Here is a 26022-nt window from a genome sequence, read left to right as displayed (position 1 = left end):
CTGAGAACCCGTGTTCATCTGGGTTGGTTTGACATCCTGAGATCAGAAACTCCAAATTCGAGGTGGTCCTGGCAACCCCCTTCATGGACATCATGTTTTTCCGAGACAAATTAGACAAATCTGATGAATTCCCCGCTCCAGGAAAGATATTTTTCTTTCTCTTTTGTGGATTTGGGAAGTTTCGAACTTGACCCCTGACCCTTGGACGTTGCCCTAGATTCCGTCTAGATGCGGGCTGACTGTATTTCTATAGGCTGTGCCATTTGTTTGACCTACATCCTCAGCCCTGGCATGTTTATTTTTCTGGAAACAGAATTGTAATGTTCTAATTTTCAGCCAGCTTCCTTCCATATGGCGTCAAAGCACATAATCAATAATCCTTCTACGGCAAGAGGTCGGGGGAGAGAATTTCATTGGAGCCAAAGTGAGCACTCTAGCCTGGGAGGGCAGCCTTCACAAAGGAACCAAGCCCTCTGGAAAAGGGTGATTTTCAGCACACTTGTAGAGCCCTTCCCAACAAAGAGACCTACCCCAAGCATGAGAGGGCTCCATTCCTTCGAGGCTTCCAAGACATCTCTTGGGACGCATTAGCATGTGGCCAGTGGGCCCCCGTGACGCCAGAGCTATGGAAAGTGAGACTGATCTTCCAAGAACGCTAGGGGCCTAGGAAAGGAGGCATCGACTCTTCTCTTCAATGTCCTCAAGAACTCCTTCTTGACTTTGGATTATGCTTAAGGCAGAAGGACACTGTAGGTCTGATAAGGCCCAAGTGCGGCCTCGTGTTTCCAGTCAAGTTTCAAGCTTGAATCAGCATGGCCTCCCCATAGACTTGAATAGATGACAATGTTCTCCTCTCAGTGCTTGTCCCTCTATTCTCGCTTCTTGCCAAGGATTCCTTTCTTATCCCTGGCATCAGAGTCTGTTTGATCTCTTCCAGTTTCTGTGCCCGCTTTCTGTTTGTCAAAGCTGTTTCTGGGTATGTCTCCCTTTAATAGCCCAGCCTAGGCCAATCCTCAGACTGTACCCATGCGGCCATCTTGGGGGACATGTTCACCGTGATGTCATAAAGAACCTCAGAAGGCTAAGTTGTCCTGACAACCTCCAAGCACACAGAGTTTCAGAGCCATCTCAGACCAGTCTGACTCCTCCCCCTTTCCGGGTAGGATAGTTTTCCTTTTTCTGGATTTCTTGTCGGTTTCTAACTTTCTCCTCGAACTTGGAAAGGCCTGCTCCATTCTCTCTAGACACTGGTCTCTTTCCTGTAAGATTACCCTGGGTGTTATCTCTTATGTCGTGGGTAGATGGCCAAGTGGGTGGACCTTCCCCAGAGAAAGTCCTGGACTCCCTCCCAAGTTGAAGTTGCCCGGGCAATCCTCTGATGCGCAATGATCGTGTCATCTCCTAGCACTCTGCCAATTCCGCCTTGGCAGGTCCCATGTTTTCCTTCCTTCTTCCTTTGGGGAAGTGTACCAGATGCCTTCCTAGATTGGAATATTCTCACGGTGCTTTTTCTGGTGCGTATTGATAAGGGACCCTCACAATTGCTACTTCTTTAGGACCTCCGTCCGCACCGTACCATGAAATCTCTATTCCCTAACAGTGCTAATGTGATCTGCACCCGTGCTGTGAAAGAGTGAGGCCCGGGCCACCCAAGCGGAACGTGGGCACTTGCCCGCTCCACCACAGGGCCGGCCCTGACTTGCACTTTTGGACCAACCTGTGGCCTGAACTTGGGAAGATGTGGGCCTGTTTGGATTATTCGTGAAGGTGATTAGTAGGAACATCATGGACGGTAACGTTTTCCGTTGGTTCCTGGGCTTAGCACGGATCAGGTTCTCTTGGTAGGATTCCTCTTCATGTATTTGGAATGGTCTACCTTTCTGTAGCATCAGTAAGCCTTTTGAGGTGATTTTCCATCCTTGGAAGTTCACCTTCTCTAATCTCTTTCAGCCCCCAAAGCTGTATGCCGTCATTCTGGACCCCTTTTTGGATGTTTGATTTTAGGTGGATTTATTGCCATAACCCTGCATTAGAACATCCTATGTCTTTCAGATTTACATCCTCATCGATTTAGACTTCCGTGTAGGTTCCATCCTCTTCACCAGCGTAAGCCGAATCACAGGCCCTCACCACATACTTGTGCCTCATCATCTCTTCCACCCTCCCCCACCGCCCCGCTTTGCCTCTGGGCACCCCCGATCAAATGTCCAGTGCCGCCTGTTGGTCAGTGCTTGCTTTTTCTTCTCCTTGTAAGTGAGATCCTACGGTATTTGACTTTGTCCCTGGGGCTTGTTTCACTTCCCCTAAAACCCTCCCAGCCATTCTGGTGGTCACAAATGGCTGGATTGCATCCTTTGTTCCCGCTGAGTGGTATGCCATTGTGTGGCTATAGCCCATGTTCCTTCTCCATTCGTCCCTTGCTGGGCACCAGGGCGGCTTCCAAGTCTTGGAGAGCGGGAGTAAGGCTGTGCTGAACTCAGCGGTGCACATGTCTTTAGGCGGTAGTGTTTCCGAGTTCTTTGGCTAAACGCGCCCCAGAGGAACAGCTGGATCATATGGGACATGGATTCTTAAATTTCGGAGGCAGTTCCACACCGCTTGGCCTAGTGGCTGCACCGGTTTCCACTGCCAGCAGCAGTGCAGGAGGCTTCCCTTCTCTCCACCTCCTCTCTGACGCTTGTTGTTTCCTGTCTGCCTCCTTATAGCCATTCTGACCACAGTGAGCTGCTATGTCCTTGCGGTTTGGATTTGCCTTGGCCTCAGGCTTAATGAGGGTGAACAAGTTTTCATGCACCTGTTGGCCCTCTTTAGATCTTCTTGGGAGAAATCTCTGTGTCCATCTTTGGCCCAGGTTTTCATTGGCTTGTTCTTTTTCTTGTGGAGACGTGTGAGTTGATTGTATCTTTGGGCTTTTCACCCCTTGTCCGATGTGTGCTTTGCAAACATCCACTCCCAGTTGTTGTGCTGTCTTTGCATTGAGTCGATGGTTTCCTTGACTGGGCAGAAGCGTCTGCATGTGAGGTGGTCCCGTTTGTTTGTTGTCTCCTTTGCTGCCCTTGCCCAGTCAGACAGGCTTCTTCCCAATAGGCGGCTCAGACAGATGGCAAAGAGCACTCTGCCTAGGTCTTCTCCTACAAGTTTCACGGTTTCAAGTGTGCCATTCAGGGCTTTAATCGATTCCAGGTGGTGCGTGTGCCAGGTGGAACATCATGGTCTACTCTCGTTGTGTTCCATGTGGCTGTGCAGGCTTCCCAGCACCGTTTATCGGAGAGACTCTCCTTTGTCCACTGTCTCCTCTTGGCTCCCTGGTCGCAAATGGGCTGTCCATGTATGTTTGAGTTGGGCTCTGGGCTCTCGATTCTGTTGCATGGGTCTGTGTGCCTGTTTTTGGGCCCGGACTGTGCCGTTTCGGTACCCAGCGCTTCGTCCTCTATGTTGAAATCAGAAAGTGTGATACGTCCTGCTTTGTTCATTTTCCTCAGGATTCCTTGGCCTATTCAGGGTCTCTTGTTGCTGGCTGGAAACTTTAGGATTCTCTCTTCTATCTCTCTGGCAAATATGGCTGCAACTTTGACTGGGATTGCATGGAATCCAGAGATTCCTTTCTCCGCTAGGGACGTTTCAAGTGTGTTAATTCTTCCATTCCTAGGTCCCGGAATATCCTTCTTTTTCCTTGTGTCGTCTTGAATTTCTTTCCCCAAACGTTTGCTAGTTTTCGGTTGACATAGCTTTCACCTGTTTTGCTAAGGCTCTTCATAGACATCTTCTTCTTCGTACTGGCAAGCTGTGTTTTTTGTTCGTTTGTGTTTAGCTTCCGTTTTTCTATTCTTTGCAACTTGTAATTGGTTCTGTTTTGGCAGAAGTGCATCGCTGTGCTCACATCTGCTGGCAACGCTCCTGTATTTGCTGTGGAAGTCTGGCCCTATCTAACGTCCCTTCCCATCTGCCTCTACACCCCCTCGGACGCCTGCCCCAGAATGACTGAAGCAGTGTTGAGGAGGCTCACCCCCAGGATTCCACCCGGCCCACCCCGGGCCACCGACCCAGAAGCTGCGGACCTCACCGCTGCACCACCGGCCGGCCCCTTTCATGTTCCATTGGCAACCTGCAGTTGAGTGCAATGGGGCTTGAATATGCTGCTTGAGCCCAGCTCTGGCACTGTGTAGATGAGGCCAGGTGGTCTGTCGGGGCCACAGTGACGTGAGAGGATTGGTCATAATTGTGTGTCTGCTGCCCCGGCAAGCTTCATGGACACAGGGCTTCAGAGCCCGCTTGGAGCAGTCTCATAACTCACCCTTCCCAGTGAGCCCAGGTTTGACCTTCGCTGCCGTGTTTTGGCTTGTGAATTTCTCCGACTTTCAAACGTTCCAGCAGAGCCTGTCTAAAGACTGACATCTTTCATTGTGCATTATTCAGGTGTGATATCTGTTCGCCTTGCATTTTCTGGGACCTTTTTTTCTTTTCCACAGTATCCTCGTCATGGTCTTTCTCAGCTATCTCCCTTAGATGTGCTTATCAGTCCGTTCTCCTTCAGTCCAAGGGATTAATTTTGCATTTCTTGAATGACCGTATGTTCTCTAGGCCGAGGTGTGAGTGCTTTCGTGATTCTTGGTTGCTGTCTTTGAATTTGCAGCGGTCACTTGTAGGACTATTTGCTATCCTAGCCTAGGTCAAACGAAGCACTGAGAACCCGTGTTCATCTGGGTTGGTTTGACATCCTGAGATCAGAAACTCCAAATTCGAGGTGGTCCTGGCAACCCCCTTCATGGACATCATGTTTTTCCGAGACAAATTAGACAAATCTGATGAATTCCCCGCTCCAGGAAAGATATTTTTCTTTCTCTTTTGTGGATTTGGGAAGTTTCGAACTTGACCCCTGACCCTTGGACGTTGCCCTAGATTCCGCCTAGATGCGGGCTGACTGTATTTCTATAGGCTGTGCCATTTGTTTGACCTACATCCTCAGCCCTGGCATGTTTATTTTTCTGGAAACAGAATTGTCATGTTCTAATTTTCAGCCAGCTTCCTTCCATATGGCGTCAAAGCACATAATCAATAATCCTTCTACGGCAAGAGGTCGGGGGAGAGAATTTCATTGGAGCCAAAGTGAGCACTCTAGCCTGGGAGGGCAGCCTTCACAAAGGAACCAAGCCCTCTGGAAAAGGGTGATTTTCAGCACACTTGTAGAGCCCTTCCCAACAAAGAGACGTACCCCAAGCATGACAGGGCTCCATTCCTTCGAGGCTTCCAAGACATCTCTTGGGACGCATTAGCATGTGGCCAGTGGGCCCCCGTGACGCCAGAGCTATGGAAAGTGAGACTGATCTTCCAAGAACGCTAGGGGCCTAGGAAAGGAGGCATCGACTCTTCTCTTCAATGTCCTCAAGAGATCCTTCTTGACTTTGGATTATGCTTAAGGCAGAAGGACACTGTAGGTCTGATAAGGCCCAAGTGCGGCCTCGTGTTTCCAGTCAAGTTTCAAGCTTGAATCAGCATGGCCTCCCCATAGACTTGAATAGATGACAATGTTCTCCTCTCAGTGCTTGTCCCTCTATTCTGGCTTCTTGCCAAGGATTCCTTTCTTATCCCTGGCATCAGAGTCTGTTTGATCTCTTCCAGTTTCTGTGCCCGCTTTCTGTTTGTCAAAGCTGTTTCTGGGTATGTCTCCCTTTAATAGCCCAGCCTAGGCCAATCTTCAGACTGTAACCATGCGGCCATCTTGGGGGACATGTTCACCGTGATGTCATAAAGAACCTCAGAAGGCTAAGTTGTCCTGACAACCTCCAAGCACACAGAGTTTCAGAGCCATCTCAGACCAGTCTTACTCCTCCCCCTTTCCAGGTAGGATAGTTTTCCTTTTTCTGGATGTCTTGTCGGTTTCTAACTTTCTCCTCGAACTTGGAAAGGCCTGCTCCATTCTCTCTAGACACTGGTCTCTTTCCTGTAAGATTACCCTGGGTGTTATCTCTTATGTCGTGGGTAGATGGCCAAGTGGGTGGACCTTCCCCAGAGAAAGTCCTGGACTCCCTCCCAAGTTGAAGTTGCCCGGGCAATCCTCTGATGCGCAATGATCGTGTCATCTCCTAGCACTCTGCCAATTCCGCCTTGGCAGGTCCCATGTTTTCCTTCCTTCTTCCTTTGGGGAAGTGTACCAGATGCCTTCCTAGATTGGAATATTCTCACGGTGCTTTTTCTGGTGCGTATTGATAAGGGACCCTCACAATTGCTACTTCTTTAGGACCTCCGTCCGCACCGTACCATGAAATCTCTATTCCCTAACAGTGCTAATGTGATCTGCACCCGTGCTGTGAAAGAGTGAGGCCCGGGCCACCCAAGCGGAACGTGGGCACTTGCCCGCTCCACCACAGGGCCGGCCCTGACTTGTACTTTTGGACCAACCTGTGGCCTGAACTTGGGAAGATGTGGGCCTGTTTGGATTATTCGTGAAGGTGATTAGTAGGAACATCATGGACGGTAACGTTTTCCGTTGGTTCCTGGGCTTAGCACGGATCAGGTTCTCTTGGTAGGATTCCTCTTCATGTATTTGGAATGGTCTACCTTTCTGTAGCATCAGTAAGCCTTTTGAGGTGATTTTCCATCCTTGGAAGTTCACCTTCTCTAATCTCTTTCAGCCCCCAAAGCTGTATGCCGTCATTCTGGACCCCTTTTTGGATGTTTGATTTTAGGTGGATTTATTGCCATAACCCTGCATTCGAACATCCTATGTCTTTCAGATTTACATCCTCATCGATTTAGACTTCCGTGTAGGTTCCATCCTCTTCACCAGCGTAAGCCGAATCACAGGCCCTCACCACATACTTGTGCCTCATCATCTCTTCCACCCTCCCCCACCGCCCCGCTTTGCCTCTGGGCACCCCCGATCAAATGTCCAGTGCCGCCTGTTGGTCAGTGCTTGCTTTTTCTTCTCCTTGTAAGTGAGATCCTACGGTATTTGACTTTGTCCCTGGGGCTTGTTTCACTTCCCCTAAAACCCTCCCAGCCATTCTGGTGGTCACAAATGGCTGGATTGCATCCTTTGTTCCCGCTGAGTGGTATGCCATTGTGTGGCTATAGCCCATGTTCCTTCTCCATTCGTCCCTTGCTGGGCACCAGGGCGGCTTCCAAGTCTTGGAGAGCGGGAGTAAGGCTGTGCTGAACTCAGCGGTGCACATGTCTTTAGGCGGTAGTGTTTCCGAGTTCTTTGGCTAAACGCGCCCCAGAGGAACAGCTGGATCATATGGGACATGGATTCTTAAATTTCGGAGGCAGTTCCACACCGCTTGGCCTAGTGGCTGCACCGGTTTCCACTGCCAGCAGCAGTGCAGGAGGCTTCCCTTCTCTCCACCTCCTCTCTGACGCTTGTTGTTTCCTGTCTGCCTCCTTATAGCCATTCTGACCACAGTGAGCTGCTATGTCCTTGCGGTTTGGATTTGCCTTGGCCTCAGGCTTAATGAGGGTGAACAAGTTTTCATGCACCTGTTGGCCCTCTTTAGATCTTCTTGGGAGAAATCTCTGTGTCCATCTTTGGCCCAGGTTTTCATTGGCTTGTTCTTTTTCTTGTGGAGACGTGTGAGTTGATTGTATCTTTGGGCTTTTCACCCCTTGTCCGATGTGTGCTTTGCAAACATCCACTCCCAGTTGTTGTGCTGTCTTTGCATTGAGTCGATGGTTTCCTTGACTGGGCAGAAGCGTCTGCATGTGAGGTGGTCCCGTTTGTTTGTTGTCTCCTTTGCTGCCCTTGCCCAGTCAGACAGGCTTCTTCCCAATAGGCGGCTCAGACAGATGGCAAAGAGCACTCTGCCTAGGTCTTCTCCTACAAGTTTCACGGTTTCAAGTGTGCCATTCAGGGCTTTAATCGATTCCAGGTGGTGCGTGTGCCAGGTGGAACATCATGGTCTACTCTCGTTGTGTTCCATGTGGCTGTGCAGGCTTCCCAGCACCGTTTATCGGAGAGACTCTCCTTTGTCCACTGTCTCCTCTTGGCTCCCTGGTCGCAAATGGGCTGTCCATGTATGTTTGAGTTGGGCTCTGGGCTCTCGATTCTGTTGCATGGGTCTGTGTGCCTGTTTTTGGGCCCGGACTGTGCCGTTTCGGTACCCAGCGCTTCGTCCTCTATGTTGAAATCAGAAAGTGTGATACGTCCTGCTTTGTTCATTTTCCTCAGGATTCCTTGGCCTATTCAGGGTCTCTTGTTGCTGGCTGGAAACTTTAGGATTCTCTCTTCTATCTCTCTGGCAAATATGGCTGCAACTTTGACTGGGATTGCATGGAATCCAGAGATTCCTTTCTCCGCTAGGGACGTTTCAAGTGTGTTAATTCTTCCATTCCTAGGTCCCGGAATATCCTTCTTTTTCCTTGTGTCGTCTTGAATTTCTTTCCCCAAACGTTTGCTAGTTTTCGGTTGACATAGCTTTCACCTGTTTTGCTAAGGCTCTTCATAGACATCTTCTTCTTCGTACTGGCAAGCTGTGTTTTTTGTTCGTTTGTGTTTAGCTTCCGTTTTTCTATTCTTTGCAACTTGTAATTGGTTCTGTTTTGGCAGAAGTGCATCGCTGTGCTCACATCTGCTGGCAACGCTCCTGTATTTGCTGTGGAAGTCTGGCCCTATCTAACGTCCCTTCCCATCTGCCTCTACACCCCCTCGGACGCCTGCCCCAGAATGACTGAAGCAGTGTTGAGGAGGCTCACCCCCAGGATTCCACCCGGCCCACCCCGGGCCACCGACCCAGAAGCTGCGGACCTCACCGCTGCACCACCGGCCGGCCCCTTTCATGTTCCATTGGCAACCTGCAGTTGAGTGCAATGGGGCTTGAATATGCTGCTTCAGCCCAGCTCTGGCACTGTGTAGATGAGGCCAGGTGGTCTGTCGGGGCCACAGTGACGTGAGAGGATTGGTCATAATTGTGTGTCTGCTGCCCCGGCAAGCTTCATGGACACAGGGCTTCAGAGCCCGCTTGGAGCAGTCTCATAACTCACCCTTCCCAGTGAGCCCAGGTTTGACCTTCGCTGCCGTGTTTTGGCTTGTGAATTTCTCCGACTTTCAAACGTTCCAGCAGAGCCTGTCTAAAGACTGACATCTTTCATTGTGCATTATTCAGGTGTGATATCTGTTCGCCTTGCATTTTCTGGGACCTTTTTTTCTTTTCCACAGTATCCTCGTCATGGTCTTTCTCAGCTATCTCCCTTAGATGTGCTTATCAGTCCGTTCTCCTTCAGTCCAAGGGATTAATTTTGCATTTCTTGAATGACCGTATGTTCTCTAGGCCGAGGTGTGAGTGCTTTCGTGATTCTTGGTTGCTGTCTTTGAATTTGCAGCGGTCACTTGTAGGACTATTTGCTATCCTAGCCTAGGTCAAACGAAGCACTGAGAACCCGTGTTCATCTGGGTTGGTTTGACATCCTGAGATCAGAAACTCCAAATTCGAGGTGGTCCTGGCAACCCCCTTCATGGACATCATGTTTTTCCGAGACAAATTAGACAAATCTGATGAATTCCCCGCTCCAGGAAAGATATTTTTCTTTCTCTTTTGTGGATTTGGGAAGTTTCGAACTTGACCCCTGACCCTTGGACGTTGCCCTAGATTCCGCCTAGATGCGGGCTGACTGTATTTCTATAGGCTGTGCCATTTGTTTGACCTACATCCTCAGCCCTGGCATGTTTATTTTTCTGGAAACAGAATTGTCATGTTCTAATTTTCAGCCAGCTTCCTTCCATATGGCGTCAAAGCACATAATCAATAATCCTTCTACGGCAAGAGGTCGGGGGAGAGAATTTCATTGGAGCCAAAGTGAGCACTCTAGCCTGGGAGGGCAGCCTTCACAAAGGAACCAAGCCCTCTGGAAAAGGGTGATTTTCAGCACACTTGTAGAGCCCTTCCCAACAAAGAGACCTACCCCAAGCATGACAGGGCTCCATTCCTTCGAGGCTTCCAAGACATCTCTTGGGACGCATTAGCATGTGGCCAGTGGGCCCCCGTGACGCCAGAGCTATGGAAAGTGAGACTGATCTTCCAAGAACGCTAGGGGCCTAGGAAAGGAGGCATCGACTCTTCTCTTCAATGTCCTCAAGAGATCCTTCTTGACTTTGGATTATGCTTAAGGCAGAAGGACACTGTAGGTCTGATAAGGCCCAAGTGCGGCCTCGTGTTTCCAGTCAAGTTTCAAGCTTGAATCAGCATGGCCTCCCCATAGACTTGAATAGATGACAATGTTCTCCTCTCAGTGCTTGTCCCTCTATTCTGGCTTCTTGCCAAGGATTCCTTTCTTATCCCTGGCATCAGAGTCTGTTTGATCTCTTCCAGTTTCTGTGCCCGCTTTCTGTTTGTCAAAGCTGTTTCTGGGTATGTCTCCCTTTAATAGCCCAGCCTAGGCCAATCTTCAGACTGTAACCATGCGGCCATCTTGGGGGACATGTTCACCGTGATGTCATAAAGAACCTCAGAAGGCTAAGTTGTCCTGACAACCTCCAAGCACACAGAGTTTCAGAGCCATCTCAGACCAGTCTTACTCCTCCCCCTTTCCAGGTAGGATAGTTTTCCTTTTTCTGGATGTCTTGTCGGTTTCTAACTTTCTCCTCGAACTTGGAAAGGCCTGCTCCATTCTCTCTAGACACTGGTCTCTTTCCTGTAAGATTACCCTGGGTGTTATCTCTTATGTCGTGGGTAGATGGCCAAGTGGGTGGACCTTCCCCAGAGAAAGTCCTGGACTCCCTCCCAAGTTGAAGTTGCCCGGGCAATCCTCTGATGCGCAATGATCGTGTCATCTCCTAGCACTCTGCCAATTCCGCCTTGGCAGGTCCCATGTTTTCCTTCCTTCTTCCTTTGGGGAAGTGTACCAGATGCCTTCCTAGATTGGAATATTCTCACGGTGCTTTTTCTGGTGCGTATTGATAAGGGACCCTCACAATTGCTACTTCTTTAGGACCTCCGTCCGCACCGTACCATGAAATCTCTATTCCCTAACAGTGCTAATGTGATCTGCACCCGTGCTGTGAAAGAGTGAGGCCCGGGCCACCCAAGCGGAACGTGGGCACTTGCCCGCTCCACCACAGGGCCGGCCCTGACTTGTACTTTTGGACCAACCTGTGGCCTGAACTTGGGAAGATGTGGGCCTGTTTGGATTATTCGTGAAGGTGATTAGTAGGAACATCATGGACGGTAACGTTTTCCGTTGGTTCCTGGGCTTAGCACGGATCAGGTTCTCTTGGTAGGATTCCTCTTCATGTATTTGGAATGGTCTACCTTTCTGTAGCATCAGTAAGCCTTTTGAGGTGATTTTCCATCCTTGGAAGTTCACCTTCTCTAATCTCTTTCAGCCCCCAAAGCTGTATGCCGTCATTCTGGACCCCTTTTTGGATGTTTGATTTTAGGTGGATTTATTGCCATAACCCTGCATTCGAACATCCTATGTCTTTCAGATTTACATCCTCATCGATTTAGACTTCCGTGTAGGTTCCATCCTCTTCACCAGCGTAAGCCGAATCACAGGCCCTCACCACATACTTGTGCCTCATCATCTCTTCCACCCTCCCCCACCGCCCCGCTTTGCCTCTGGGCACCCCCGATCAAATGTCCAGTGCCGCCTGTTGGTCAGTGCTTGCTTTTTCTTCTCCTTGTAAGTGAGATCCTACGGTATTTGACTTTGTCCCTGGGGCTTGTTTCACTTCCCCTAAAACCCTCCCAGCCATTCTGGTGGTCACAAATGGCTGGATTGCATCCTTTGTTCCCGCTGAGTGGTATGCCATTGTGTGGCTATAGCCCATGTTCCTTCTCCATTCGTCCCTTGCTGGGCACCAGGGCGGCTTCCAAGTCTTGGAGAGCGGGAGTAAGGCTGTGCTGAACTCAGCGGTGCACATGTCTTTAGGCGGTAGTGTTTCCGAGTTCTTTGGCTAAACGCGCCCCAGAGGAACAGCTGGATCATATGGGACATGGATTCTTAAATTTCGGAGGCAGTTCCACACCGCTTGGCCTAGTGGCTGCACCGGTTTCCACTGCCAGCAGCAGTGCAGGAGGCTTCCCTTCTCTCCACCTCCTCTCTGACGCTTGTTGTTTCCTGTCTGCCTCCTTATAGCCATTCTGACCACAGTGAGCTGCTATGTCCTTGCGGTTTGGATTTGCCTTGGCCTCAGGCTTAATGAGGGTGAACAAGTTTTCATGCACCTGTTGGCCCTCTTTAGATCTTCTTGGGAGAAATCTCTGTGTCCATCTTTGGCCCAGGTTTTCATTGGCTTGTTCTTTTTCTTGTGGAGACGTGTGAGTTGATTGTATCTTTGGGCTTTTCACCCCTTGTCCGATGTGTGCTTTGCAAACATCCACTCCCAGTTGTTGTGCTGTCTTTGCATTGAGTCGATGGTTTCCTTGACTGGGCAGAAGCGTCTGCATGTGAGGTGGTCCCGTTTGTTTGTTGTCTCCTTTGCTGCCCTTGCCCAGTCAGACAGGCTTCTTCCCAATAGGCGGCTCAGACAGATGGCAAAGAGCACTCTGCCTAGGTCTTCTCCTACAAGTTTCACGGTTTCAAGTGTGCCATTCAGGGCTTTAATCGATTCCAGGTGGTGCGTGTGCCAGGTGGAACATCATGGTCTACTCTCGTTGTGTTCCATGTGGCTGTGCAGGCTTCCCAGCACCGTTTATCGGAGAGACTCTCCTTTGTCCACTGTCTCCTCTTGGCTCCCTGGTCGCAAATGGGCTGTCCATGTATGTTTGAGTTGGGCTCTGGGCTCTCGATTCTGTTGCATGGGTCTGTGTGCCTGTTTTTGGGCCCGGACTGTGCCGTTTCGGTACCCAGCGCTTCGTCCTCTATGTTGAAATCAGAAATTGTGATACGTCCTGCTTTGTTCATTTTCCTCAGGATTCCTTGGCCTATTCAGGGTCTCTTGTTGCTGGCTGGAAACTTTAGGATTCTCTCTTCTATCTCTCTGGCAAATATGGCTGCAACTTTGACTGGGATTGCATGGAATCCAGAGATTCCTTTCTCCGCTAGGGACGTTTCAAGTGTGTTAATTCTTCCATTCCTAGGTCCCGGAATATCCTTCTTTTTCCTTGTGTCGTCTTGAATTTCTTTCCCCAAACGTTTGCTAGTTTTCGGTTGACATAGCTTTCACCTGTTTTGCTAAGGCTCTTCATAGACATCTTCTTCTTCGTACTGGCAAGCTGTGTTTTTTGTTCGTTTGTGTTTAGCTTCCGTTTTTCTATTCTTTGCAACTTGTAATTGGTTCTGTTTTGGCAGAAGTGCATCGCTGTGCTCACATCTGCTGGCAACGCTCCTGTATTTGCTGTGGAAGTCTGGCCCTATCTAACGTCCCTTCCCATCTGCCTCTACACCCCCTCGGACGCCTGCCCCAGAATGACTGAAGCAGTGTTGAGGAGGCTCACCCCCAGGATTCCACCCGGCCCACCCCGGGCCACCGACCCAGAAGCTGCGGACCTCACCGCTGCACCACCGGCCGGCCCCTTTCATGTTCCATTGGCAACCTGCAGTTGAGTGCAATGGGGCTTGAATATGCTGCTTGAGCCCAGCTCTGGCACTGTGTAGATGAGGCCAGGTGGTCTGTCGGGGCCACAGTGACGTGAGAGGATTGGTCATAATTGTGTGTCTGCTGCCCCGGCAAGCTTCATGGACACAGGGCTTCAGAGCCCGCTTGGAGCAGTCTCATAACTCACCCTTCCCAGTGAGCCCAGGTTTGACCTTCGCTGCCGTGTTTTGGCTTGTGAATTTCTCCGACTTTCAAACGTTCCAGCAGAGCCTGTCTAAAGACTGACATCTTTCATTGTGCATTATTCAGGTGTGATATCTGTTCGCCTTGCATTTTCTGGGACCTTTTTTTCTTTTCCACAGTATCCTCGTCATGGTCTTTCTCAGCTATCTCCCTTAGATGTGCTTATCAGTCCGTTCTCCTTCAGTCCAAGGGATTAATTTTGCATTTCTTGAATGACCGTATGTTCTCTAGGCCGAGGTGTGAGTGCTTTCGTGATTCTTGGTTGCTGTCTTTGAATTTGCAGCGGTCACTTGTAGGACTATTTGCTATCCTAGCCTAGGTCAAACGAAGCACTGAGAACCCGTGTTCATCTGGGTTGGTTTGACATCCTGAGATCAGAAACTCCAAATTCGAGGTGGTCCTGGCAACCCCCTTCATGGACATCATGTTTTTCCGAGACAAATTAGACAAATCTGATGAATTCCCCGCTCCAGGAAAGATATTTTTCTTTCTCTTTTGTGGATTTGGGAAGTTTCGAACTTGACCCCTGACCCTTGGACGTTGCCCTAGATTCCGCCTAGATGCGGGCTGACTGTATTTCTATAGGCTGTGCCATTTGTTTGACCTACATCCTCAGCCCTGGCATGTTTATTTTTCTGGAAACAGAATTGTCATGTTCTAATTTTCAGCCAGCTTCCTTCCATATGGCGTCAAAGCACATAATCAATAATCCTTCTACGGCAAGAGGTCGGGGGAGAGAATTTCATTGGAGCCAAAGTGAGCACTCTAGCCTGGGAGGGCAGCCTTCACAAAGGAACCAAGCCCTCTGGAAAAGGGTGATTTTCAGCACACTTGTAGAGCCCTTCCCAACAAAGAGACGTACCCCAAGCATGACAGGGCTCCATTCCTTCGAGGCTTCCAAGACATCTCTTGGGACGCATTAGCATGTGGCCAGTGGGCCCCCGTGACGCCAGAGCTATGGAAAGTGAGACTGATCTTCCAAGAACGCTAGGGGCCTAGGAAAGGAGGCATCGACTCTTCTCTTCAATGTCCTCAAGAGATCCTTCTTGACTTTGGATTATGCTTAAGGCAGAAGGACACTGTAGGTCTGATAAGGCCCAAGTGCGGCCTCGTGTTTCCAGTCAAGTTTCAAGCTTGAATCAGCATGGCCTCCCCATAGACTTGAATAGATGACAATGTTCTCCTCTCAGTGCTTGTCCCTCTATTCTGGCTTCTTGCCAAGGATTCCTTTCTTATCCCTGGCATCAGAGTCTGTTTGATCTCTTCCAGTTTCTGTGCCCGCTTTCTGTTTGTCAAAGCTGTTTCTGGGTATGTCTCCCTTTAATAGCCCAGCCTAGGCCAATCTTCAGACTGTAACCATGCGGCCATCTTGGGGGACATGTTCACCGTGATGTCATAAAGAACCTCAGAAGGCTAAGTTGTCCTGACAACCTCCAAGCACACAGAGTTTCAGAGCCATCTCAGACCAGTCTTACTCCTCCCCCTTTCCAGGTAGGATAGTTTTCCTTTTTCTGGATGTCTTGTCGGTTTCTAACTTTCTCCTCGAACTTGGAAAGGCCTGCTCCATTCTCTCTAGACACTGGTCTCTTTCCTGTAAGATTACCCTGGGTGTTATCTCTTATGTCGTGGGTAGATGGCCAAGTGGGTGGACCTTCCCCAGAGAAAGTCCTGGACTCCCTCCCAAGTTGAAGTTGCCCGGGCAATCCTCTGATGCGCAATGATCGTGTCATCTCCTAGCACTCTGCCAATTCCGCCTTGGCAGGTCCCATGTTTTCCTTCCTTCTTCCTTTGGGGAAGTGTACCAGATGCCTTCCTAGATTGGAATATTCTCACGGTGCTTTTTCTGGTGCGTATTGATAAGGGACCCTCACAATTGCTACTTCTTTAGGACCTCCGTCCGCACCGTACCATGAAATCTCTATTCCCTAACAGTGCTAATGTGATCTGCACCCGTGCTGTGAAAGAGTGAGGCCCGGGCCACCCAAGCGGAACGTGGGCACTTGCCCGCTCCACCACAGGGCCGGCCCTGACTTGTACTTTTGGACCAACCTGTGGCCTGAACTTGGGAAGATGTGGGCCTGTTTGGATTATTCGTGAAGGTGATTAGTAGGAACATCATGGACGGTAACGTTTTCCGTTGGTTCCTGGGCTTAGCACGGATCAGGTTCTCTTGGTAGGATTCCTCTTCATGTATTTGGAATGGTCTACCTTTCTGTAGCATCAGTAAGCCTTTTGAGGTGATTTTCCATCCTTGGAAGTTCACCTTCTCTAATCTCTTTCAGCCCCCAAAGCTGTATGCCGTCATTCTGGACCCCTTTTTGGATGTTTGATTTTAGGTGGATTTATTGCCATAACCCTGCATTCGAACATCCTATGTCTTTCAGATTTACATCCTCATCGATTTAGACTTCCGTGTAGGTTCCATCCTCTTCACCAGCGTAAGCCGAATCACAGGCCCTCACCACATACTTGTGCCTCATCATCTCTTCCACCCTCCCCCACCGCCCCGCTTTGCCTCTGGGCACCCCCGATCAAATGTCCAGTGCCGCCTGTTGGTCAGTGCTTGCTTTTTCTTCTCCTTGTAAGTGAGATCCTACGGTATTTGACTTTGTCCCTGGGGCTTGTTTCACTTCCCCTAAAACCCTCCCAGCCATTCTGGTGGTCACAAATGGCTGGATTGCATCCTTTGTTCCCGCTGAGTGGTATGCCATTGTGTGGCTATAGCCCATGTTCCTTCTCCATTCGTCCCTTGCTGGGCACCAGGGCGGCTTCCAAGTCTTGGAGAGCGGGAGTAAGGCTGTGCTGAACTCAGCGGTGCACATGTCTTTAGGCGGTAGTGTTTCCGAGTTCTTTGGCTAAACGCGCCCCAGAGGAACAGCTGGATCATATGGGACATGGATTCTTAAATTTCGGAGGCAGTTCCACACCGCTTGGCCTAGTGGCTGCACCGGTTTCCACTGCCAGCAGCAGTGCAGGAGGCTTCCCTTCTCTCCACCTCCTCTCTGACGCTTGTTGTTTCCTGTCTGCCTCCTTATAGCCATTCTGACCACAGTGAGCTGCTATGTCCTTGCGGTTTGGATTTGCCTTGGCCTCAGGCTTAATGAGGGTGAACAAGTTTTCATGCACCTGTTGGCCCTCTTTAGATCTTCTTGGGAGAAATCTCTGTGTCCATCTTTGGCCCAGGTTTTCATTGGCTTGTTCTTTTTCTTGTGGAGACGTGTGAGTTGATTGTATCTTTGGGCTTTTCACCCCTTGTCCGATGTGTGCTTTGCAAACATCCACTCCCAGTTGTTGTGCTGTCTTTGCATTGAGTCGATGGTTTCCTTGACTGGGCAGAAGCGTCTGCATGTGAGGTGGTCCCGTTTGTTTGTTGTCTCCTTTGCTGCCCTTGCCCAGTCAGACAGGCTTCTTCCCAATAGGCGGCTCAGACAGATGGCAAAGAGCACTCTGCCTAGGTCTTCTCCTACAAGTTTCACGGTTTCAAGTGTGCCATTCAGGGCTTTAATCGATTCCAGGTGGTGCGTGTGCCAGGTGGAACATCATGGTCTACTCTCGTTGTGTTCCATGTGGCTGTGCAGGCTTCCCAGCACCGTTTATCGGAGAGACTCTCCTTTGTCCACTGTCTCCTCTTGGCTCCCTGGTCGCAAATGGGCTGTCCATGTATGTTTGAGTTGGGCTCTGGGCTCTCGATTCTGTTGCATGGGTCTGTGTGCCTGTTTTTGGGCCCGGACTGTGCCGTTTCGGTACCCAGCGCTTCGTCCTCTATGTTGAAATCAGAAATTGTGATACGTCCTGCTTTGTTCGTTTTCCTCAGGATTCCTTGGCCTATTCAGGGTCTCTTGTTGCTGGCTGGAAACTTTAGGATTCTCTCTTCTATCTCTCTGGCAAATATGGCTGCAACTTTGACTGGGATTGCATGGAATCCAGAGATTCCTTTCTCCGCTAGGGACGTTTCAAGTGTGTTAATTCTTCCATTCCTAGGTCCCGGAATATCCTTCTTTTTCCTTGTGTCGTCTTGAATTTCTTTCCCCAAACGTTTGCTAGTTTTCGGTTGACATAGCTTTCACCTGTTTTGCTAAGGCTCTTCATAGACATCTTCTTCTTCGTACTGGCAAGCTGTGTTTTTTGTTCGTTTGTGTTTAGCTTCCGTTTTTCTATTCTTTGCAACTTGTAATTGGTTCTGTTTTGGCAGAAGTGCATCGCTGTGCTCACATCTGCTGGCAACGCTCCTGTATTTGCTGTGGAAGTCTGGCCCTATCTAACGTCCCTTCCCATCTGCCTCTACACCCCCTCGGACGCCTGCCCCAGAATGACTGAAGCAGTGTTGAGGAGGCTCACCCCCAGGATTCCACCCGGCCCACCCCGGGCCACCGACCCAGAAGCTGCGGACCTCACCGCTGCACCACCGGCCGGCCCCTTTCATGTTCCATTGGCAACCTGCAGTTGAGTGCAATGGGGCTTGAATATGCTGCTTGAGCCCAGCTCTGGCACTGTGTAGATGAGGCCAGGTGGTCTGTCGGGGCCACAGTGACGTCAGAGGATTGGTCATAATTGTGTGTCTGCTGCCCCGGCAAGCTTCATGGACACAGGGCTTCAGAGCCCGCTTGGAGCAGTCTCATAACTCACCCTTCCCAGTGAGCCCAGGTTTGACCTTCGCTGCCGTGTTTTGGCTTGTGAATTTCTCCGACTTTCAAACGTTCCAGCAGAGCCTGTCTAAAGACTGACATCTTTCATTGTGCATTATTCAGGTGTGATATCTGTTCGCCTTGCATTTTCTGGGACCTTTTTTTCTTTTCCACAGTATCCTCGTCATGGTCTTTCTCAGCTATCTCCCTTAGATGTGCTTATCAGTCCGTTCTCCTTCAGTCCAAGGGATTAATTTTGCATTTCTTGAATGACCGTATGTTCTCTAGGCCGAGGTGTGAGTGCTTTCGTGATTCTTGGTTGCTGTCTTTGAATTTGCAGCGGTCACTTGTAGGACTATTTGCTATCCTAGCCTAGGTCAAACGAAGCACTGAGAACCCGTGTTCATCTGGGTTGGTTTGACATCCTGAGATCAGAAACTCCAAATTCGAGGTGGTCCTGGCAACCCCCTTCATGGACATCATGTTTTTCCGAGACAAATTAGACAAATCTGATGAATTCCCCGCTCCAGGAAAGATATTTTTCTTTCTCTTTTGTGGATTTGGGAAGTTTCGAACTTGACCCCTGACCCTTGGACGTTGCCCTAGATTCCGCCTAGATGCGGGCTGACTGTATTTCTATAGGCTGTGCCATTTGTTTGACCTACATCCTCAGCCCTGGCATGTTTATTTTTCTGGAAACAGAATTGTCATGTTCTAATTTTCAGCCAGCTTCCTTCCATATGGCGTCAAAGCACATAATCAATAATCCTTCTACGGCAAGAGGTCGGGGGAGAGAATTTCATTGGAGCCAAAGTGAGCACTCTAGCCTGGGAGGGCAGCCTTCACAAAGGAACCAAGCCCTCTGGAAAAGGGTGATTTTCAGCACACTTGTAGAGCCCTTCCCAACAAAGAGACCTACCCCAAGCATGACAGGGCTCCATTCCTTCGAGGCTTCCAAGACATCTCTTGGGACGCATTAGCATGTGGCCAGTGGGCCCCCGTGACGCCAGAGCTATGGAAAGTGAGACTGATCTTCCAAGAACGCTAGGGGCCTAGGAAAGGAGGCATCGACTCTTCTCTTCAATGTCCTCAAGAGATCCTTCTTGACTTTGGATTATGTTTAAGGCAGAAGGACACTGTAGGTCTGATAAGGCCCAAGTGCGGCCTCGTGTTTCCAGTCAAGTTTCAAGCTTGAATCAGCATGGCCTCCCCATAGACTTGAATAGATGACAATGTTCTCCTCTCAGTGCTTGTCCCTCTATTCTGGCTTCTTGCCAAGGATTCCTTTCTTATCCCTGGCATCAGAGTCTGTTTGATCTCTTCCAGTTTCTGTGCCCGCTTTCTGTTTGTCAAAGCTGTTTCTGGGTATGTCTCCCTTTAATAGCCCAGCCTAGGCCAATCCTCAGACTGTAACCATGCGGCCATCTTGGGGGACATGTTCACCGTGATGTCATAAAGAACCTCAGAAGGCTAAGTTGTCCTGACAACCTCCAAGCACACAGAGTTTCAGAGCCATCTCAGACCAGTCTTACTCCTCCCCCTTTCCAGGTAGGATAGTTTTCCTTTTTCTGGATGTCTTGTCGGTTTCTAACTTTCTCCTCGAACTTGGAAAGGCCTGCTCCATTCTCTCTAGACACTGGTCTCTTTCCTGTAAGATTACCCTGGGTGTTATCTCTTATGTCGTGGGTAGATGGCCAAGTGGGTGGACCTTCCCCAGAGAAAGTCCTGGACTCCCTCCCAAGTTGAAGTTGCCCGGGCAATCCTCTGATGCGCAATGATCGTGTCATCTCCTAGCACTCTGCCAATTCCGCCTTGGCAGGTCCCATGTTTTCCTTCCTTCTTCCTTTGGGGAAGTGTACCAGATGCCTTCCTAGATTGGAATATTCTCACGGTGCTTTTTCTGGTGCGTATTGATAAGGGACCCTCACAATTGCTACTTCTTTAGGACCTCCGTCCGCACCGTACCATGAAATCTCTATTCCCTAACAGTGCTAATGTGATCTGCACCCGTGCTGTGAAAGAGTGAGGCCCGGGCCACCCAAGCGGAACGTGGGCACTTGCCCGCTCCACCACAGGGCCGGCCCTGACTTGCACTTTTGGACCAACCTGTGGCCTGAACTTGGGAAGATGTGGGCCTGTTTGGATTATTCGTGAAGGTGATTAGTAGGAACATCATGGACGGTAACGTTTTCCGTTGGTTCCTGGGCTTAGCACGGATCAGGTTCTCTTGGTAGGATTCCTCTTCATGTATTTGGAATGGTCTACCTTTCTGTAGCATCAGTAAGCCTTTTGAGGTGATTTTCCATCCTTGGAAGTTCACCTTCTCTAATCTCTTTCAGCCCCCAAAGCTGTATGCCGTCATTCTGGACCCCTTTTTGGATGTTTGATTTTAGGTGGATTTATTGCCATAACCCTGCATTCGAACATCCTATGTCTTTCAGATTTACATCCTCATCGATTTAGACTTCCGTGTAGGTTCCATCCTCTTCACCAGCGTAAGCCGAATCACAGGCCCTCACCACACACTTGTGCCTCATCATCTCTTCCACCCTCCCCCACCGCCCCGCTTTGCCTCTGGGCACCCCCGATCAAATGTCCAGTGCCGCCTGTTGGTCAGTGCTTGCTTTTTCTTCTCCTTGTAAGTGAGATCCTACGGTATTTGACTTTGTCCCTGGGGCTTGTTTCACTTCCCCTAAAACCCTCCCAGCCATTCTGGTGGTCACAAATGGCTGGATTGCATCCTTTGTTCCCGCTGAGTGGTATGCCATTGTGTGGCTATAGCCCATGTTCCTTCTCCATTCGTCCCTTGCTGGGCACCAGGGCGGCTTCCAAGTCTTGGAGAGCGGGAGTAAGGCTGTGCTGAACTCAGCGGTGCACATGTCTTTAGGCGGTAGTGTTTCCGAGTTCTTTGGCTAAACGCGCCCCAGAGGAACAGCTGGATCATATGGGACATGGATTCTTAAATTTCGGAGGCAGTTCCACACCGCTTGGCCTAGTGGCTGCACCGGTTTCCACTGCCAGCAGCAGTGCAGGAGGCTTCCCTTCTCTCCACCTCCTCTCTGACGCTTGTTGTTTCCTGTCTGCCTCCTTATAGCCATTCTGACCACAGTGAGCTGCTATGTCCTTGCGGTTTGGATTTGCCTTGGCCTCAGGCTTAATGAGGGTGAACAAGTTTTCATGCACCTGTTGGCCCTCTTTAGATCTTCTTGGGAGAAATCTCTGTGTCCATCTTTGGCCCAGGTTTTCATTGGCTTGTTCTTTTTCTTGTGGAGACGTGTGAGTTGATTGTATCTTTGGGCTTTTCACCCCTTGTCCGATGTGTGCTTTGCAAACATCCACTCCCAGTTGTTGTGCTGTCTTTGCATTGAGTCGATGGTTTCCTTGACTGGGCAGAAGCGTCTGCATGTGAGGTGGTCCCGTTTGTTTGTTGTCTCCTTTGCTGCCCTTGCCCAGTCAGACAGGCTTCTTCCCAATAGGCGGCTCAGACAGATGGCAAAGAGCACTCTGCCTAGGTCTTCTCCTACAAGTTTCACGGTTTCAAGTGTGCCATTCAGGGCTTTAATCGATTCCAGGTGGTGCGTGTGCCAGGTGGAACATCATGGTCTACTCTCGTTGTGTTCCATGTGGCTGTGCAGGCTTCCCAGCACCGTTTATCGGAGAGACTCTCCTTTGTCCACTGTCTCCTCTTGGCTCCCTGGTCGCAAATGGGCTGTCCATGTATGTTTGAGTTGGGCTCTGGGCTCTCGATTCTGTAGCATGGGTCTGTGTGCCTGTTTTTGGGCCCGGACTGTGCCGTTTCGGTACCCAGCGCTTCGTCCTCTATGTTGAAATCAGAAAATGTGATACGTCCTGCTTTGTTCGTTTTCCTCAGGATTCCTTGGCCTATTCAGGGTCTCTTGTTGCTGGCTGGAAACTTTAGGATTCTCTCTTCTATCTCTCTGGCAAATATGGCTGCAACTTTGACTGGGATTGCATGGAATCCAGAGATTCCTTTCTCCGCTATGGACGTTTCAAGTGTGTTAATTCTTCCATTCCTAGGTCCCGGAATATCCTTCTTTTTCCTTGTGTCGTCTTGAATTTCTTTCCCCAAACGTTTGCTAGTTTTCGGTTGACATAGCTTTCACCTGTTTTGCTAAGGCTCTTCATAGACATCTTCTTCTTCGTACTGGCAAGCTGTGTTTTTTGTTCGTTTGTGTTTAGCTTCCGTTTTTCTATTCTTTGCAACTTGTAATTGGTTCTGTTTTGGCAGAAGTGCATCGCTGTGCTCACATCTGCTGGCAACGCTCCTGTATTTGCTGTGGAAGTCTGGCCCTATCTAACGTCCCTTCCCATCTGCCTCTACACCCCCTCGGACGCCTGCCCCAGAATGACTGAAGCAGTGTTGAGGAGGCTCACCCCCAGGATTCCACCCGGCCCACCCCGGGCCACCGACCCAGAAGCTGCGGACCTCACCGCTGCACCACCGGCCGGCCCCTTTCATGTTCCATTGGCAACCTGCAGTTGAGTGCAATGGGGCTTGAATATGCTGCTTGAGCCCAGCTCTGGCACTGTGTAGATGAGGCCAGGTGGTCTGTCGGGGCCACTGTGACGTCAGAGGATTGGTCATAATTGTGTGTCTGCTGCCCCGGCAAGCTTCATGGACACAGGGCTTCAGAGCCCGCTTGGAGCAGTCTCATAACTCACCCTTCCCAGTGAGCCCAGGTTTGACCTTCGCTGCCGTGTTTTGGCTTGTGAATTTCTCTGACTTTCAAACGTTCCAGCAGAGCCTGTCTAAAGACTGACATCTTTCATTGTGCATTATTCAGGTGTGATATCTGTTCGCCTTGCATTTTCTGGGACCTTTTTTTCTTTTCCACAGTATCCTCGTCATGGTCTTTCTCAGCTATCTCCCTTAGATGTGCTTATCAGTCCGTTCTCCTTCAGTCCAAGGGATTAATTTTGTATTTCTTGAATCACCGTATGTTCTCTAGGCCGAGGTGTGAGTGCTTTCGTGATTCTTGGTTGCTGTCTTTGAATTTGCAGCGGTCACTTGTAGGACTCTTTGCTATCCTAGCCTAGGTCAAACGAAGCACTGAGAACCCGTGGTCACCTGGGTTGGTTTGACATCCTGAGATCAGAAACTCCAAATTCGAGGTGGTCCTGGCAACCCCCTTCATGGACATCATGTTTTTCCGAGACAAATTATACAAATCTGATGAATTCCTCGCTCCAGGAAAGATATTTTTCTTTCTCTTTTGTGGATTTGGGAAGTTTCGAACTTGACCCCTGACCCTTGGACGTTGCCCTAGATTCCGCCTAGATGCGGGCTGACTGTATTTCTATAGGCTGTGCCATTTGTTTGACCTACATCCTCAGCCCTGGCATGTTTATTTTTCTGGAAACAGAATTGTCATGTTCTAATTTTCAGCCAGCTTCCTTCCATATGGCGTCAAAGCACATAATCAATAATCCTTCTACGGCAAGAGGTCGGGGGAGAGAATTTCATTGGAGCCAAAGTGAGCACTCTAGCCTGGGAGGGCAGCCTTCACAAAGGAACCAAGCCCTCTGGAAAAGGGTGATTTTCAGCACACTTGTAGAGCCCTTCCCAACAAAGAGACCTACCCCAAGCATGACAGGGCTCCATTCCTTCGAGGCTTCCAAGACATCTCTTGGGACGCATTAGCATGTGGCCAGTGGGCCCCCGTGACGCCAGAGCTATGGAAAGTGAGACTGATCTTCCAAGAACGCTAGGGGCCTAGGAAAGGAGGCATCGACTCTTCTCTTCAATGTCCTCAAGAGATCCTTCTTGACTTTGGATTATGTTTAAGGCAGAAGGACACTGTAGGTCTGATAAGGCCCAAGTGCGGCCTCGTGTTTCCAGTCAAGTTTCAAGCTTGAATCAGCATGGCCTCCCCATAGACTTGAATAGATGACAATGTTCTCCTCTCAGTGCTTGTCCCTCTATTCTGGCTTCTTGCCAAGGATTCCTTTCTTATCCCTGGCATCAGAGTCTGTTTGATCTCTTCCAGTTTCTGTGCCCGCTTTCTGTTTGTCAAAGCTGTTTCTGGGTATGTCTCCCTTTAATAGCCCAGCCTAGGCCAATCCTCAGACTGTAACCATGCGGCCATCTTGGGGGACATGTTCACCGTGATGTCATAAAGAACCTCAGAAGGCTAAGTTGTCCTGACAACCTCCAAGCACACAGAGTTTCAGAGCCATCTCAGACCAGTCTTACTCCTCCCCCTTTCCAGGTAGGATAGTTTTCCTTTTTCTGGATGTCTTGTCGGTTTCTAACTTTCTCCTCGAACTTGGAAAGGCCTGCTCCATTCTCTCTAGACACTGGTCTCTTTCCTGTAAGATTACCCTGGGTGTTATCTCTTATGTCGTGGGTAGATGGCCAAGTGGGTGGACCTTCCCCAGAGAAAGTCCTGGACTCCCTCCCAAGTTGAAGTTGCCCGGGCAATCCTCTGATGCGCAATGATCGTGTCATCTCCTAGCACTCTGCCAATTCCGCCTTGGCAGGTCCCATGTTTTCCTTCCTTCTTCCTTTGGGGAAGTGTACCAGATGCCTTCCTAGATTGGAATATTCTCACGGTGCTTTTTCTGGTGCGTATTGATAAGGGACCCTCACAATTGCTACTTCTTTAGGACCTCCGTCCGCACCGTACCATGAAATCTCTATTCCCTAACAGTGCTAATGTGATCTGCACCCGTGCTGTGAAAGAGTGAGGCCCGGGCCACCCAAGCGGAACGTGGGCACTTGCCCGCTCCACCACAGGGCCGGCCCTGACTTGCACTTTTGGACCAACCTGTGGCCTGAACTTGGGAAGATGTGGGCCTGTTTGGATTATTCGTGAAGGTGATTAGTAGGAACATCATGGACGGTAACGTTTTCCGTTGGTTCCTGGGCTTAGCACGGATCAGGTTCTCTTGGTAGGATTCCTCTTCATGTATTTGGAATGGTCTACCTTTCTGTAGCATCAGTAAGCCTTTTGAGGTGATTTTCCATCCTTGGAAGTTCACCTTCTCTAATCTCTTTCAGCCCCCAAAGCTGTATGCCGTCATTCTGGACCCCTTTTTGGATGTTTGATTTTAGGTGGATTTATTGCCATAACCCTGCATTCGAACATCCTATGTCTTTCAGATTTACATCCTCATCGATTTAGACTTCCGTGTAGGTTCCATCCTCTTCACCAGCGTAAGCCGAATCACAGGCCCTCACCACACACTTGTGCCTCATCATCTCTTCCACCCTCCCCCACCGCCCCGCTTTGCCTCTGGGCACCCCCGATCAAATGTCCAGTGCCGCCTGTTGGTCAGTGCTTGCTTTTTCTTCTCCTTGTAAGTGAGATCCTACGGTATTTGACTTTGTCCCTGGGGCTTGTTTCACTTCCCCTAAAACCCTCCCAGCCATTCTGGTGGTCACAAATGGCTGGATTGCATCCTTTGTTCCCGCTGAGTGGTATGCCATTGTGTGGCTATAGCCCATGTTCCTTCTCCATTCGTCCCTTGCTGGGCACCAGGGCGGCTTCCAAGTCTTGGAGAGCGGGAGTAAGGCTGTGCTGAACTCAGCGGTGCACATGTCTTTAGGCGGTAGTGTTTCCGAGTTCTTTGGCTAAACGCGCCCCAGAGGAACAGCTGGATCATATGGGACATGGATTCTTAAATTTCGGAGGCAGTTCCACACCGCTTGGCCTAGTGGCT

The sequence above is a fragment of the Equus asinus genome, chromosome X (assembly GCF_041296235.1).
Source record: "Equus asinus isolate D_3611 breed Donkey chromosome X, EquAss-T2T_v2, whole genome shotgun sequence".
Classification (NCBI taxonomy): domain Eukaryota; kingdom Metazoa; phylum Chordata; class Mammalia; order Perissodactyla; family Equidae; genus Equus; species Equus asinus.
The sequence above is the reverse complement of the archived record's forward strand: the minus strand, read 5'-3'. Positions refer to the sequence as shown.